This window comes from Bos taurus, chromosome 1, assembly GCF_002263795.3.
Source record: "Bos taurus isolate L1 Dominette 01449 registration number 42190680 breed Hereford chromosome 1, ARS-UCD2.0, whole genome shotgun sequence".
NCBI classification, from domain to species: domain Eukaryota; kingdom Metazoa; phylum Chordata; class Mammalia; order Artiodactyla; family Bovidae; genus Bos; species Bos taurus.
In genome coordinates, this window is record NC_037328.1 from 100,034,753 (window position 1) to 100,052,806 (window position 18,054).

Consider the following 18,054-nt stretch of genomic DNA (forward strand, 5'->3'; position numbering starts at 1 on the left):
CCTTCTCCAGGGGATCCTCTTGACCCAGGATTCAAACCTGGGTCTCCTGCCTTGCAGGCAGGTTCTTTACTGACTGAGCTACTTTTTTTCTGGCTCCTTGTGTGATCATCTCTTAATCTGAACCTGAAATTTAAGAGATCAAAAATCTAGTTTCTGTCTCTTTTTTGATGCCTCAAGTGACCACCTTGATGTTATAATGTAAAGGAAATGAAAGATGATATATTTTTCACTAACATATTTTTGGCCTATCATCTCAATTTTCTGGAACTTCAGTGTCCTCATTTGTACAGTGAAAGGTTGGACGAATCCTATTTAAGTTCCTTATTCCAAAGTCCTATGCTTGTAAATCTCAGGATTTATCTACAAAGACACATTTGGAATTATGTCTTTGGAGTCAATATTGTTTCTATAAGCAGTGTTTCTGCATAAATGAAGCAGAAATCCAGGATGAACTAGAGTTTTAGTTCATGATACTATCTTTAACTATTTATACTTATTTCTTTTTATAATTCTATTGGAGTATAGCTGATTTACAACATTATTAGGTTTAGGTGTACAGTAAAGTGATTTGGTTATTCATATATGGATACTCATTCTTTTTCAGATAGGTTATAAAAATGATAAAATTGTTTCTTCATAGGTTCGAGATTTAATTTTTAAAAACAATGCACATAAAACAATCTTACTACTGTGGCAGAGACTCATCTCTAATGAAGGTTTTTGAACGTGGTTTTGAGATGTTGCTGGACAGTGGGAGCCTAGCTGAGCACTTCATTTCACCTATCATTGCATTTATTGAAGTGAAGCCTTGTAATTAGTTCTCCTTAGTGGAATTTGATGGAGGTGAGTTTCACTTATGAGTCTGTTTTTGACTGCTCTCTTCTCCTGTACCAGCTAGATGCAAATGCTCAAGGCCACCCCAGAAGTCCTATTTAGAAGATGACAGAGGTCTGCTAGCCTGGGTACCTCTGTCATCGTATGTTACAGATCCTCTTGCTGCTGGGTCAAAGCCAACTAGAAATACCAGCTTGGGATTCATGTAAGCAAGAGTTCCATTTTCACTGGAGTTAGGTTGTTAGTGACAATGGTGAGGGTTGATTTGGTACTTTAAAGTGGTGATTCTACAAAGTAAAGAAAGCATGTGGTGTAACTTGAAATTGGATGCAAAAACAACAAGAACACAGACATAGCAGTCTGAAAGCAGCAGAGTTTGTTAAGCTGTGGAACTGTTTGGTAAACTGTTGCTTGTGATAATCTGGAAAGTAGAACATATGTGTACAGACCCAGTATCTAGCCAGAGATGACATTTCACATCTCTCTTGAACTTGGTGGAGTACTGGGTCAGGAAGATTCCCCTGGAGCAGGAAATGGAAAAATTCCAGGATTCTTACCTGAAGAATCCCATGAACAGAGGAGCCTGATGGGCTACAGTCCATGGAATTGCAAAGAGTCGGACACACCTGAGAACTAAGCGCGAGCGCACACACACACACACCCCAAGCAGAATATGAGCAGAAATGTTCCCTGTTCCCTCTGGCCACAGTGATTAGGAAGCAAGTGAGCCTACTTTTCTTTCTCTTTTGTCCACCCTGTTTGCTGCATATCAACTCTTAGGATGAAAATGAAAACCTTAGAAGACATCTGGGAGATGGCTTATCTCTATCAGCCTGAGTCCCTGAATGATTGGATAGATCACAACCACTCTATTCTCTGTTATACCATCCTTGACCAGAGATTCCCGCACTGTACTAGGGGCAAGAAATACACCATACAATGCTAAGCCATGTTAAGTAGGCAGATAGACCTCACCAAAATAATATAATGATGTTTTCAATACATACGTTCCATGTGTTAACTTGTAGTGTTTATTTTCTCCTCCTGGCACTTGACACTTGGTAAGACAATATTCTGGAATGCTATTTCACTTTGTCTGATTCATGAAAGAAACTCAGGAATTATCCAGCACATTTTCTCTAGCAAATTCCTTATCTCTGTGATAAAAATGTATCTTTACCCAAAGAGACAAAAGTTTATAAAATACAGAAAGCTCACTAATGGGGTGCTTTTCTGGCTGCCACACAACTCTCTTAGTAAAAAAGCAACCTTTACCTCCTAATTACTCTGTGTGTGTGTGTGTGTGTGTGTGTGTGTGTGTGTGGTGGAGATGGGGGCGGGGGGTTGAGGGTTGAGGGTATCTTTAAAGATTTGTCCTGAAAAGATTTTTGACTAATATAAAAAGTAGGCATCATTTGCTTGCTTGCAAAGGATGCAGATGTGGCCTTGCTAATGATAACTTAAAAGCATGTGCTCAATGCTTCAGAGAAAATGACCAAAAAAAAGGTTGCAAGTCTTAGATCTCAACAATCATTTTTGGAGATCAAAACATATTATTTTGGATACTAATATACATATTATATTTGTATTCTTTAGCTTTTCATGGCTTGTATCACATTATTCATATTCTTTGTGTCCATGAAAATATATAGGAAAAAACATTTCTGGCAATTAAGTTTCTGTTTTGTAATTTAGAGCTTATACTCACAGAGATCTTACTATCACTAAGTAATATATATATATACAGTATCTTATATAATCCTCACATTTCTCTTTCACTCTTTGTAAAATGATAAAATTGAAGTCAAAATATTAAGACACTTTGCTCTGGGGCACATGTGGAGTATAAATAATAGAACTGGTATTTGACTTCTGATACATCTACCTGCCAATGCAGGAGACGCAGGAGATGCAAGAAACTTGGGTTCTATCTCTGGGTGGGGAAGATCTCCTGGAGAAGGTAATGGCAACCCACTTCAGTTTTCTTGCCTGGAAAATTCCATGGACAGAGGAGCCTGGCAGGCTACACATGGTGTCAAAAAGTTGGACACACAATTCCTGGCTTCTCTGACTCCAGACCTCACTTTTAATTACTAAGCTAGTAGTTCTCACACTTCGATTGCATTGGAATCATCTGGAACCCTTGTCAAACCAGGTAGTTGGTTCCTGCCTCCAGGGTTTCTGATTTGGGAGGCCTGGATTGGGTCCTAAGTATTTATATTTCTAACTAGTTTTCAGATGGTGCTGATGCTGCTGGTCTGGAAACCATACTTTGTGCACCACTGAAACAGGATAAACTTACTTCTCTTCTATGATCTTTTATTTTTTTTTTTGCTATACTCAGAATGACCTGATAATCAGTATGATCAGAAAGGAACCACGAGAACACATGATTCAATGAAGAAAGAGGCCAATGACAAAAGATTACATTAAAATCCAAATGAAAGAAGGTAAACAAATTGCAAAGGTGATGATTCCTCATTGCATGAAGAATGAATGCAAGACTGCAGCCAATATTTAAAGTCTCTTATAAACTAACCCCAGATTTCTAGACTAATCTTCACTCATCTGTGCTTGGTCATCCAGCACATCTACAATCTCTCACCTTGGGTGATATCTACTAATGGGTACTAAAGGATACCTCCTCTGCCTAGAAATGCTTTTCTCTCCCTTCCTGCAAAATCTGTCGAAGGTCTAGTTGTGCTTCAAGATTTAGTCCAAATCAGATCAGATCAGATCAGTAGCTCAGTCGTGTCCGACTCTTTGCGACCCCATGAATCGCAGCACGCCAGGCCTCCCTGTCCATCACCAACACCCGGAGTTCACCCAACTCACGTCCATCGAGTCAGTGATGCCATCCAGCCATCTCATCCTCTGTCGTCCCCTTCTCCTTTTGCCCCCAATCCCTCCCAGCATCAGAGTCTTTTCCAATGAGTCAACTCTTCGCATGAGGTGGCCAAAGTACTGGAGTTTCAGCTTTAGCATCATTCCTTCCAAAGAAATCCCAGGGCTGATCTCCTTCAGAGTGGACTGGTTGGATCTCTTTGCAGTCCAAGGGACTCTCAAGAGTCTTGTCCAACACCACAGTTCAAAAGCATCAGTTCTTTGGTGCTCAGCCTTCTTCACAGTCCAACTCTCACATCCATACATGACTACAGGAAAAACCATAGCCTTGACTAGACGAACCTTTGTTAGTCCAAATAGTTCCTTTCATAAAACAGCCATCCAAGTCTCTCTTGATATCTACTTCTTCCCACTAAAATTCTTCCCTGTATCACCAAAATTATTTGAGTTGTTCAAATAAGAATGGGTCCAGGAAGAGTTGTGTGTTTTAATTACATGTAATGAAGTTTCATTCGTATTTGTTTCCCATAGGATTTAGGATTCTGCTGCATCCTGGCAGTTGCTTAGCACTGCTGCTGCTGCTAAGTCACTTCAATAGTGTCCGACTCTTCACAACCCCATGGACTGCAGCCCATCAGGCTCCTCTGTCCATGGGATTTTTCCAGGGAAGAGTATTGGAGTGGGTTGCCATTGCCTTCTCTGGATTGCTCAGTCAGGGCTCATCAAATCCAAGTAATTAAAGAAACTTGTTAGAGTCACCAATTCAGGTATATATTTGCCTTATCAGACTGTATGAGGGCCCCCAAATGATAGATAATTGTATAAGGTAGAATTTTTTGACTATGAATAATAGTATTTCAAAAAAACTGACTTAAAATGACAAAAATTTACTTCTGTATCAGATCAAAGCAGACTGGAGGTTCAGTCCACAGCTGATATAGAGCTCTCATGACTGTACGAGACTCAGTCTCCTTAAGTAATTCCATCTCTGTGGTGGTGTATCTTAGCTCAGGCTGCATCAGTGAAATGCCATAGATTGGGTAGGTTAAACACAGACATTTAATTCTCAGTTAGTGAGGTTGAGAAATCCACAATGAAAGTGTTTCCTTTAGGTAATGTGATCTTGTTTTCTACTTGCTTTTCAGCTATTTAGTTACAGTGGGCTGTGATGTTATCTTCATTGCATTCATTCTACTTGGGGTTGTTGTCCTTATTGGATTCAAGGATTAACATCAGATTTGGACTTTTTGGCCATTATTTTTTCAAGCATTTTTTTTGTCTCCCCACATCTGGACTTCCACTGCATGTAGGTTAACTGCATTACATCACTCCACAAGACATTGTGGCTTTATGTTTTTCTTTATGAATTAGTGTGCATTGATTCTGTTTTAATGTCTTTCAGTTCAGTTCAGTCCCTCAGTCGTGTCCGACTCTTTGCAACCCCATGAATCGCAGCACTCCAGGCCTCCGTGTCCATCACCAACTCCCGGAGTTCACTCAGACTCACGTCCATCGAGTCCGTGATGCCATCCAGCCATCTCATCCTCTGTTGTCCCCTTCTCCTCCTGCCCCCAATCTCTCCCAGCATCAGAGTCTTTTCCAACGAGTCAAAGTTCAATAATTTTTTGTTTGGCAGAATCTAATCTTCATTGAATTCCATCCAGTAAATTTTTTACTACAATTTTTAGCTCTAAAAGTTTCATTTTAAAAAATATTTTCCAGGCTTCCCTGGTGGCTCAGTGGTGAAGAGTCTGCTTGCCAGTATAGGTGACATGGATTCGATTCCTGATCTGGGAAGATCCCACATGCCTCAGAGCAACTAACCCTGTGCACTGCAGCTACTGAGCCTGTGCTCTAGAGCCCCGGAGTCGCAACTTCTGAGTCCACACACTGTAGACCCTGTACTCCAAAAGAGAAGCCATCACAACGAGAAGCTCAAACACCGCAACAGAGTAGACCCCACTTGCTGCAACTAGAGAAAAACCCACACAGCAACAAAGACCCAGTGCAGCCATAAATAAATAAATAAAATTATGCTTAAAAATCTTCAATTTTTCTCCAGTTTTTATTTAGGATTCCCTTTAAATCTTTAAATATGTTTATAAAAGCTATTTTGGGTCCTTGTCAGTCCTATTCACTGTTATTTTAGGGTCTACTTTTCCACTGGTTAATTTTCCTTTAATTGATGGATCACATTTTCTGCTTCTTTGCACATGTAGTGGTTCTGATTAGATGTTGGGTGTTGTTAATATTGTTATTATATGACTGTGATCTGGATTTTGTTGCTTGCCTTTAAAGAGAATTGAGTTTCATTCTAGCAGCCCTAAAATTACTTGCAAATCAGCTTGATATTTTCAAGGCCAAAGACAGGAAATTCAGTTAAGATTCAGAAAATGATAACATGAAATGGAAGAATATGATTTACGTGTAAAAGGGTTAAGTCGTCAAAGAACTGGAAACTTCTGACACTGTTTTCCCTGCTGATAGTTAAAGTCAATACAAATAATTATTTAGTTTTATATCCATATTTTCTCATCTTGTCGCCACTTTGTAAAAAAAAGTCTAGAATTAAACAGAGAATATGTGGATACATATTTTTCCTCCATATCTCCTGCAATTTCACTGCAATCCAGATAGGCTACTTCTCGGGCTATTTCCTGACTTTTAACATCACCTTGAGGAGTGTGCATGCCTAGAGTGGAGAAACGAACAAGAAGGTAACTTTAGATACCTTTGTAAATATCAAATTTAGCATGGAACTAATCACCTAAAAACAGACAGAATATGATTAAGTGAGTTTGACTCTGGTGTACTTTCAAAAGATTGTTAAGAGATGAAATTGAGTCTGATCAAATTATCTAGAGATTATTGAAGAAAGATAATTTGGAAGTTGGGATATTTGAATTTTCTCAAATAAACCAAATCACAGCATATATTCTCCTTTTAGAGATGTATAGAATTCTACAATTCAATTTTGATTAGTATATTTATTTATGTACTTCTTGTACTAGGAGTGTGTGTATGTATATACATATATATATATATATATATATATATATATATATATAAAATATATAAACTTGTATATGGTAAAAAAATATCAAACTGAAAAATGCTAGAAGAGTCCAGTTCTATATGGGAGCATTCAATGGAAAAAGTGATGCTAGTGTTTGAAGAGATTTAATAAAATAAGTTGCTAATTTGTTCATTCTGTCTACCTGATAATGAAAAGTTAACAAACCAGCCCACTGTATGAATAGATTATGTAAGCTTTTTCAGATTCAATTTAAATTTCACCAAAGTATATTATGCATTGGCAAACTTAAAGTAGGAAAGTAATTTCCCCTTCAGAAACTAGTGGTGTAAGATGCCACAAATATGTGAATTTGTTCAGTTTAGTTAAAAGCCACAACGAAAAGATTTATTTTTGGAAAACTGCTTTATATTTTATGTTTTGACTCTTAATATTGTTTTTTTTTAGTGTTTGGCTGTATTTTTCAAAGTATGGTCTGGGAATCCTTGGGAGCAACTGAGACTGCATGAGTTCAAACTATTTTCATAACAATATGAAGTTATTTGCCTATTTCACCCTCAGTCTCTCATGAATGTACAGTGGAGATTCCATGGGATGTGGACAAATGACATAATACTGCAACAGACTGAATGCAGACAGATACAAAACTATAGCTGTCTTCTATTAGACAAGATATAAAAGAGGTATGAATAATGTGAAGATATGCTACTCTTTCCTGTAGTTTTAAAATTTGGAGAACAGTTTGTTTTTTTTTTTAATAAAAATACACTATGTAACACATCATAGATGTTTAATGTCATTTTATTTTGTAAAAATATTTATTTATTTAGTTGGTTGACCTGGGTCTCAGTTTCTGCACATGGAGTGCTTGATCTTTGTTGCAGCATGTGGGATCTTTAGTTTCAGCATATGGGATTCAGCTCCCTACACCAGGGATGGAACTGAGGCTCCCAGCATTAGGAGCATGGAGTTCCAATCACTGGACTACCAGGAAATTCCAATATTATTGCAAATTTAAAGTGAATTAATACAATTATTTTAAAAATTGTTCTTTTTTTCCCTCTAGAATGGAAAAAACCTTTAACTATTCAAAATGATCTTAAAAATGTGATTTTTAAGTGTAGATACCTTAAGACCAAAATGCTTATAGACCCCTAGTGTACATGTACATAGGCTACATTGACATGAGATAGTTAAAGATTGTGCCATATGTTCAGTTATGTCTGACTCTTTGTGACCTCATGGACTGTAACCCACCAGGCTCCTCTGTCCTTGGAATTTTCCCAGGCAAGAATACTGGATTGGGTTGCCATTTCCTCCTCCAGAGGACCTTCCCAACCCATGGATTGAAACCATGTCTCCTGTGTCTCCTGTGCTGCAGGCAGATTCTTTACCTGCTGAGCCATTAGGGAAGCCCCTAGTTAAAGATTACAAAAACAAAAACAAATAAATGAGACGAAAAGCCAAGAGTATATGACACTGTGAAACAGGCACATCGCAGAGATGTGTGTATAATGTGGATAACTATTTCAAGTACTGTCGCATCTCAGTCCCCTGTTTTTTTTCTCCTACCAGAAAAGGAAACAGAATAGCTATACAATCTTTTATGTGATTACAGGATAGACTGACTGCAGAGCATGGCTCCAGAGCAGATACTGCCATAGGAAGGGCAACAGAAAATTAATACAATTAAAAAATACATGAGAGTGAATAAGATGGCTGAGGAGTAGGTGTACGTGGAGTACATCTCTCTCCACGGATACATCAGGAATACACCTTCAGACACAGAAGTTCATGCAGAACACCAGCTGAGAGTGGACAGGAGTACCTGACCAGTGGAAAATAATACATAGACCCACACAAAACTCAGTAGGATGAAGGAACTAGGAGAGAAACAGGAGTGTTACTAGGACTGGACCTGCCCTCAGTGGGTGGAGGAACTAAAGCAGGGGTCCGATCGCCACATCAGGGCAGTTGTCGGAATCAGAGGAGAAACATTTAAGGCTGAGAGTGAAACAGCTGATCTGTGGCAGCCTAAATGAAATGAGAATCAGATAGTCCTTGCCGCAGCCATACATACCCTGGACAGGGACGCAGGTCCCCTAGAAGGCAAAGCGGCTGGCAACTGGAGCTTAGGGATGGGAGGAGATTGAGGTGGGAAATGCCTGTGGAGGAAAGCCAGGCAGTCATGGAAGCAAGGCAGTAATGCTGAGTCATGCATAGGGGGTGAAGCCATCACCATAGCCTCTCTCTCCCCATAGGCCTGCATGGGCAGCTGAACAATAGAGAGGCTGGCCCATCAAGAGCCTGAGGCATGGAACTACAGAGTAGGACTCCACCCATGGTGCCCCTTTAAGTGCCTGATGTACTGATCTACAGAGTAGGACCCCAGCCTCAGGGAGCCCTCTATGTTCCTGACATGGTGAACAACAGAGAGGGACCCCAGGCAAGGGAGCCCTCTAAATGCCTGAGTGGGTGGAACTATGGAGAAACAGTAGCCAAAGAGTCCTTCTGATTGCCAGCTACCAGAGGCTCAAAAAAAGACTTTAATAGGGCCATAACTCTAGCAGCTGAGGCAGTCCATGTCCCTGCACACTTGGTGCCACTAGGGTCCCCGTGACCCAATCAGCTGTGGCAAATTCATGCTCAAACCTCACTGGGGCAGAGCTGCCACAGGAGGAAAAAAAAAAGTCTTGCATTGGTCTTGTCCAACTCTTTGTGACCCTGTGGACTGTGGCCTGCCAGGCTTCTCTGTCAGGGGGGTTCTCCAGGCAAGAATACTGGAGTGTATTGGCCAACATTGGTTGCCATACCCTTCTAGAGCACTATATTTCCTGCTTCCCTAGCCACCAACACTCCTGAGTACCTGGTGCTGCCAGAACCCTTGCAACCCAAGCGGCTGCACTACCTCCATACTTGGCCTTCACTGGGGCAGACCCAAGTCCTTCAGGGCAGCCTCAAGAGCAAACCCCAGTGAACAACCCATATGCAGGGGTGGAAATAAAACCACAGTTGAAACCCAGGGGCAGTCTGGCTAAGGAAGAAAACCCAAACCTTCCCACCAGCTGTACAAGCTGCAGATTAAATCCACATTATCAACTAGGCAGACTCTGTCTACAGAATATATAAAAGGACATTGAGAGTTCCCACAAAAGAAAGCACACTAGCTCTGACAGCTGTGGACATTGGAGGCAAGAACACACAGGAGTAGGACCAGATTAGAATCTGAGCTGCCCTCACAGCAGGTCCAGAGACCACACAGTGTTGGAGGGCATCCTAGGGCGGTGAGGTAGACTGTGACTCCCGCCAAGGGAAAGGATCCTGACAGCAGTGACTCAAGAAAAACATTCATTATTCTTATATTTTGACTTGTTCTGTAGTTTCTTTCAGATTTTTCTTTTCTTTTCTCTCTTTTCCTTTTCCACCCCCTCTGTTGTAGTTGTTGATTTTATTGGCACTATGAAATCTAATTAAGCTTTTGAGTTTTTTGTATTTTTTTCAATCACACTTTTTATTGTTGTTGTAAACTTCTGCCTCTACTTCGGTCTTTTGCAGTTCTGTGGAGTTTTCTTTTTTTTCTTTCCTCTTCCTTTTTTTTCTTTTTTAAATTTTAATTAAAAAATTTTTAAACCTATTATTATTTTTTCTTCATTTATTCCTTTGTTTGCTTTTCCTACTGTTCTTTTCCCCTTGCAGTTAATCTTTAATGTATATGAATCTTCTTTATCTACCTTTATTTAGCTTTGCATATCTATTCTTTCTTTCTTTCTTTTCTTTCCTCTCAATATATTTGTTACTTTTGTTTTCATAGCTTTATCCACCAGTTGGCACCTTGCTTTAGTTTTGTTTTCCAGTTTGTGTTTTAGTTAGTTTTGTCTTAATTGGTAGATATAAGTTTTGGTTTCCTTTATTCGCTGGGTCAATCTATTTTACTTTATTTTTGTTGAACTGTTTTGATTTTGCTTATGGATGTATATAGGTATATTACATTATTTTTATTATGTGCCTGATTTTATAACTGCCATTTGTGTGAGGTTCATCTTTGGTTTCTCATTTTTGGGTATGTGTTTTAACCTCATTTAATGCCATAATACACCACTTGTGGAATCATCGTTCCTAACCAGAAATCAAGCCCTGAGCCTATGAAGTGGGAGCACTGGCTCTAAGACCCTAGACTACCAGAGAACTAACCCTTGGGAGTATCAAATAGTAAGAACTCCCACAAAGGAAACCACTTGAATACAAGACCTGGCATCACCCAACCACCAGTAGCAACCTGTGCAGGATGCCTCATCCAAACAACAAACAAAGCAAAAATACAAACCCAATCATCAACAGACAGGATTACCACCTCACTCAGTCTTGCCCATCAGAGGAAAAACAAAACAACAACAAAAACAACAACAACAAAAACTCAGCATAAGTCTCATCCTATGAGAAGCTTAAACAAACCACTGCACCAACCTTAGGGGGGACAGAAACCAAAAGGAAGAAAGGAATTCAACCTTGAAGCCTGCAAAAAGGAGACATCAAACACAATAAGTTTAAAAAATAAAGAAAGAAAGAAAAGGCAGAGAATATGGCACAAATGAAGAAACAAACTAGAAATACAGAAGTCCAAATAGATGAAGAGGAAATAGCAAACTACCTGAAAAAGAATTCAGAATAAGGATAGTAAAGATGATCAAAAACCTTGAAAACAAAATGGAGAAAATGCAAGAATCAATTAATAAAGACCTAGAAGAATTAAAGAATAAATACACAGAGACAAACAACACAATTACTGAAACTAAAAATACTCTATAAGGAATCAATAGTAGAACATACGAAGCAGAAGAACGAATCAGTGAGCTGGAAGATAGAATGGTGGAAATAACTTTTGAAGAGCAGAATAAAGTAAAAAAATAAAAAGAACTAAGGATGGTCTCAGAGACCTCTGGGACAAAATCAAACGCACCAACATTCGAATTATAGGGGTCCCAGAAGAAGAAGAGAAAAAGAAAGGGTATGAGAAAAATTCTGAAGGGATTATAGTTGAAAATTTCCCCAATATAGGAAAGGAAATAGTCAATCAAGTCCAAGAGATGCAAAGAGTCCAATATGGGATAAACCCAATAAGAAACAGGCCAAAACACACTGATCAAACTAACAAAGATTAAACAAGAAAGAAAATTAAAAGAAACAAGGGGAAAGTAACAAGTAATACACAAGGGAAACTCCATAGGTTTAACAGCTGATCTTTCAGCAGAAACTCTGCAGGCCAGAAGGGAATGGCAGGATATATTTAAAGTACTTAAAGGGAAAAATCTACAATGAAGATTCTCTACCTGGAAAGGCTCTCATTCAGAACTGATGGAGAAATCAAAAACATTTCAGACAAGCAGAAGTTAAGATAATTCAGCACCACCAAACCAGCTTTACAACAACTATTAAAGGGACTTATATAGTCAAGAAATATAAGAGAAGAAAATGATCTACAAAATCAAACCCCAAATGATTAAGAAAATTGCAATAGGAACATATATATCTATAATTACTTTAAATGTAAATGGATTAAATGCTCCAACCAAAAGACACAGATTAGCTGAATGGATACAAAAACAAGACCCATATATATTCTGTCTACAAGAAACCCACTTCAGACCTAAAGACACATATAGACTGAAAGTGAGAGGATGGAAAAATATATTCCATGCAAATGAAAAGCAAAAGAAAGCTGGAGTAGCAATCCTCATATCAGACAAAATAAACCTTAAAATAAAGAATATAACAAGAGATAAGGAAGGACACTACATAATGATAAAGGGATCAATCCAAGAGAAAGTCATAACAATTGTAAATATAGATGCAATCAACATAGGAGCACCTCAATACATAAGACAAACACTAACAGACATGAAAAGAGAAATTGACAGTAACACAACAATAGTAGGAGACTTTAATACCCCACTCACACACATCATCAAAACAGAAAATTAATAAGGAAACACAAGTCTTAAATGATACATTAGATGAGATGGATCTCATTGATATCTTCAGGACATTCCATCCAAATGCAGAAGAATACACCATCTTCTCTAGTGCACATGGAGCATTCTCCAGGATATACCACATCTTGGGTCACAAATCAAACCTCAGTAAATTTAAGAAAATTGAAATCATATCAAGCATCTTCTCCAACCACAATACTTTAAGACTAGATATCAATTACAAGAAAAAAAAAACTGTAAAAAATGTAAACACATGAAGATTAAACAATACGTTTCTAAATAACTAACAGGTTACTGAAGAAATCAAAAGGGAAATCAAAAAATTTCTAGAAACAAATGACAATGAAAACACAACAACTCAAATCCTATGGGATGCAGCAAAAGCAGTTCTAAGAGGGAAGTTTGTAGCAATACAATCCTATCTCAAGAAACAAGAAAAACATTGAACAGACATCTTAACTTTACACCTAAAAAAACTGGAAAAAGAAGAACAAAAAACCCCTAAATTAGCAGAAGGAAATAAATCAGAAAGATCAGAGCAGAAATAAATGAAAAAGAAATGAAAGAAATAGTAGTAAAGATTAATAAAACTAAAAGCTGATTCTTTGAAAAGATAAACAAAATTGACAAACCTTTAGCCGGACTCAAGAAAAAAAGAGAGAAGAATCAAATCAGCAAAATTAGAAATGAAAAAGGAGAGGTTACAATAGACGATGCAGAAATACAAAGGTGTATAAGAGACTAATATGAACAACTATATGGCAACAAAATGGATAACCTGGAAGAAATGAACAGATTCTTAGAAAAGTTCAATCTTCCAAGACTGAACCAGGAAGAAATAGAAATTATGAACAACCCAATTACAAGCACTGAAAATAAAGCTGTGATAAAAAATCTCCCAAAAAACAAAAGCCCAGGACCAGATGGCTTCACAGGAGAATTCTATGAAACATTTAGAGAAGAGCAAAGGCCTATCCTTCTGAAACTCTTCCAAAAAATTTCAGAGGGAGAAAAACTTCCAAACTCATTCTACAAGGCCACCATCACCCTAATACCAAAACCAGACAAAGACAACACAAAAAGAAAATTACAGGCCAATATCACTGATAAACATAGATACAAAAATCCTCAACAAAATTTTAGCAGACAGAATTCAACAACACCTCAAAAAGCTCATATACCATGATCAAGTTGGATTTATTCCAGGGATGCCAGGATTCTTTTATATATGCAAATCAATCAATGTGATACACCATATTAACAAATTGAAAGATAAAAAACATATGATAATCTCAATAGATGCAGATAAAGTCTTTGACAGGATTAAGTATCCATTTATGATTAAAACTCTTCAAAAAATGGGCATTGAATGAACCCACCTCAACATAGTAAAGGCCATATATGATAAGCCTACAGCAAACATTATTCTCAGTGGTGAAAAACTGAAAGCATCCCCCCTAAGATCAGGAACAATACAAGGGTGTCCACTTTCACCACTATTATTTAACATAGTTCTGGAAGTCCTAGCTACAGCAATCAGAGAAGAAAAAGAAATAAAAGGAATCCAGATCAGAAAAGAAGACGTAAAGCTCTCACTGTTTGCAGATGACATGACACTGTACATAGAAAACCTTAAAGATAGTATCAGAAAATTACTAGAGCTAACCAGTGAATTTAGCAAAGTTGCAGGATACGAAATCAATACACAGAAATCACTTGCATTTCTATATACTAACAATGAATAATCAGAAAGAAAAATTAAGGAATCAATCTCATTCACCATTGCAACAAAAAGAATTAAATATTTAGGAATAAACTTACTTAAGGAGACAAAAGAACTGTACACAGAAAATTATAAGACACTGATGAAAGAAGTCAAAGATGACATAAACAGATGGAGAAATATTCCATGTTCTTGGGTAGGAAGAATCAATATTGTGAAAATTACTATACTACGAAACACAATATACAGATTCAATGAGATCCCTATCAAATTACCAATGGTAATTTTCACAGAACTAGAAAAAAAAATTAAAAATTCATACGGAATACAAAAGACCCTGAATAGCCAAAGCAGTTTTGAGAAAGAAGAATGGAGCTGGAGGAATCAACTTTCAAGACTTCAGATCATCCTACAAAGCTACAGTCATCAAGACAGTATGGTACTGGCACAAAAACAGAAATATAGACCAATGGAACAAGACAGAAAGCCCAAAAATAAACCTATGGACCTATGGGTGTCTTATTTTTGACAAAGGAGGCAAGAATATACAATGGGGCAAAGACAGCCTCCTCAATAAATGGTTCTGGGAAAACTGGACAGCTACATGTAAAAGAATGAAATTAGAACACTTTGTAACACCATGCACAAAGATAAACTCAAAATGTATTAAAGACCTAAACATAAGACCAGAAACTATAAAACTCTTAAAGGAAAACATAGGCAGACACATAATGACATAAATCAAAGCAAGATCCTCTATGACCCACCTCCTAGAGTAATGGAAATAAAAACAAAATTAAACAAGTGGGGTCTGATTAAACTTAAATGCTTTTGCACAGCAAAGGAAACTATAAGCAAGGTAAAAAGATAACCCTCAGAATAGGAGAAAATAATAGCAAATGAAACAACTGGCAAAGGATTAATTTCTAAAATATACAAGCAGCTCATACAACTCAATACCAGAAAAACAAACAACCCAATCAAAAAGTGGGAAAAAGACATAAACAGACATTTCTCCAAAGACATATGGAGGGCTAACAAACACATGAAAAGATGCTCAACATCTCTCATTGTTAGAGAAATGCAAATCAAAACTACAATGAGATATTACCTCACCCCAGTCATAATGGCCCTTATCAAAAAGTCCACAAACAATAAACACTGGAGAGGGTATGGAGAAAAGGGAACACTCTTACACTGTTGGTGGGAATGTAAATTGATATAGCCACTATGGAAGACAGTATGGAGATTCCTTAACAAAGTAGGAATAAAAGCATCATATGACTCGCAATCCCACTCCTAGGCATATACCCCGAGGAAACCAAAATTGAAAAAGACACATGTACCCCATTGTTCACTGTAGCACTATTTACAACAGCTAGAACATGGAGTCAACCTAGATGTCCATCAACAGATGAATGGATAAAGAAGTTGTCATACATGTACACAATGAAATATTACTCAGCCATAAAAAGGAATGCATTTGAGTCAGTTCTAAGGGGGTGGATGAACCTAGAGACTATGAAGTAAGTCAGAAAGAGAAAGATAAATATTGCATACTAATGCATATATATGGAATCTGGAAAAATGGTATTGAAGAATTTATTTGCAGGGCAGCAATGGAGAAACATAAATAATAGAGAATAGACTTATGGACATGGGGAAGGGGGAGGAGAGGGTGAGGTGTATGGAGAGAGTAACATGGAAACTTATATTACCATATGTAAGATAGCTAGTCAATGGGAATTTTCTGTATGTCTCAGAAAACCCAAACAGGGGCTCTGTATCAACCTAGAGGGGTGGGATAGGAAGGGAGATGGGAGGGAGGTTACAAAAGGAGGGGATATATGTATACCTATGGCTGATTTATGTTGAGGTTTGACAGAAAACAACAAAATTCTATAAATCAATTATCCTTCAATTAAAAAATAAATAAATTAAAAAAAAGCAAAATACATGGGTGTGTATTTCTTCCCCTGAGGAAATATAAAATCATTAAAATTGTTTTGTAGAGAACACACATTAAGAGAAAAGCAAGACTAATCTTTGTCTACTCAGTGTTCGCAGAGTTCTTTACAGAGTAAATCAGAAATTCAAGTAATATTTAGTCAAGGCTCTTTGGCTACAGAAACTCACCATATTGAAACAGGAAAGAGGATTTAGAAATATTTTGATTACCAAGGGAGAAACTGTAACCAACTCACAGGAACGATGAGAACCCAGACGTAACCAACGTCTTGTTCAGAGTGTTATTAAATTATCATCCTTCTTTTTGAAACACCAGTTTCTCATCTTTGCTTTTCTTTGGGATCCTGATAAATTCATTTGTCTCTGTAAGTCAGCTTTTTTGCTGCTTCATGCATACAGTTAAGTATATAGTAAGTTCCTACATAAGTTTCCATATTCACAAGCCAACCTACCAGCAGAGGCTGGTTAGCATCATTAAATTTCAGTTCCAGATTATTTCAGTTTGCAATAATCTGATTAGCCCTATTTGGGTTTTGTGTTCAGTCCTGATTAAGATAGTTATTGTCTACAGATATTTAGGGGCTAACATTCCTGAAGAAATGTAAATTAGGTCTCAGAGAAGAGACTTGAGAGCTGGACAAACACTGCCTTTCACTCTAAGTAAGAGAGATGTAATTATATTCTACAGATTTCTACTTATAACTAAGTAACTTAATTACCCTCCTCAGAGTCTCAGCCAATCATGAAACCAACTGCATAATCACTGCAGCTTTAGTAACTAGCATAATCACTTTTTTTTTCTTTAAACATTATTGTAGGTAACTGTTTTGGTTTAAGGTCCCTGGACAGTTCTCTTTATGAAGCTTGGGGCTCCCTAAGCAATTGCTATGTTATAATGAACTTTCCCTCTTTGGGCACCAGACTCTCACCTAAACTAATCAAAATCTATGTATAAATGGGGGCTGATGCAACCTGAGAAAATAACTGTGGGTATCTTTAAGTCTGAAATGGACTCCTGCAGTTGACTTTAAGCATTGGGATCCATGTTTAAAGTATTCTGTTCAGAATGTTCTTTGCCCGAATGCCTCATCACTGCTGGTGATGTTAGAACTACACCCAATTGCAGTCATAAAACGGAAGGGCTAAACGCCACTCCTCCCGTACAGCCTGACTCAATGGGACATGCACCATTTGATCCGACACACAACTGTGGACTTCTTCTAGAATAGCCAGAAAAGCTATTAGGAATGCGGTCCATTCCCTTTCAATCCTGCCTAGAGTATGCTGAGAAAATTTAACGTCCATCTCTCTTCCTTGACTACGCACTTTTATTCCTCTAGTTAAAGGGAGCAATTGGGAGTGGTATTCAAGGTTGCCTGTCTTATCAGTACGGTCTTATGAGTCTCTATGTAAGTACCCACTGAATTAAAGGGGAAAAAAAAATTCTATAGCTCTACACTTGGGACTAGAAAGTCAGATCTTAATTAGACTAATTTAGTACTGAGGGCAATATGACATATGCTGCAGTGATAGTTCTTTTTATAAACAATTCTTTTAAAATTCTCATTTCCAATGCATATCATAGGTATGCCCAAAATTATTTCTTCCTAGTTTTTCACCAGTCTTGGGGATCTGATTTGGTGTGATCAATCCCCATGCCA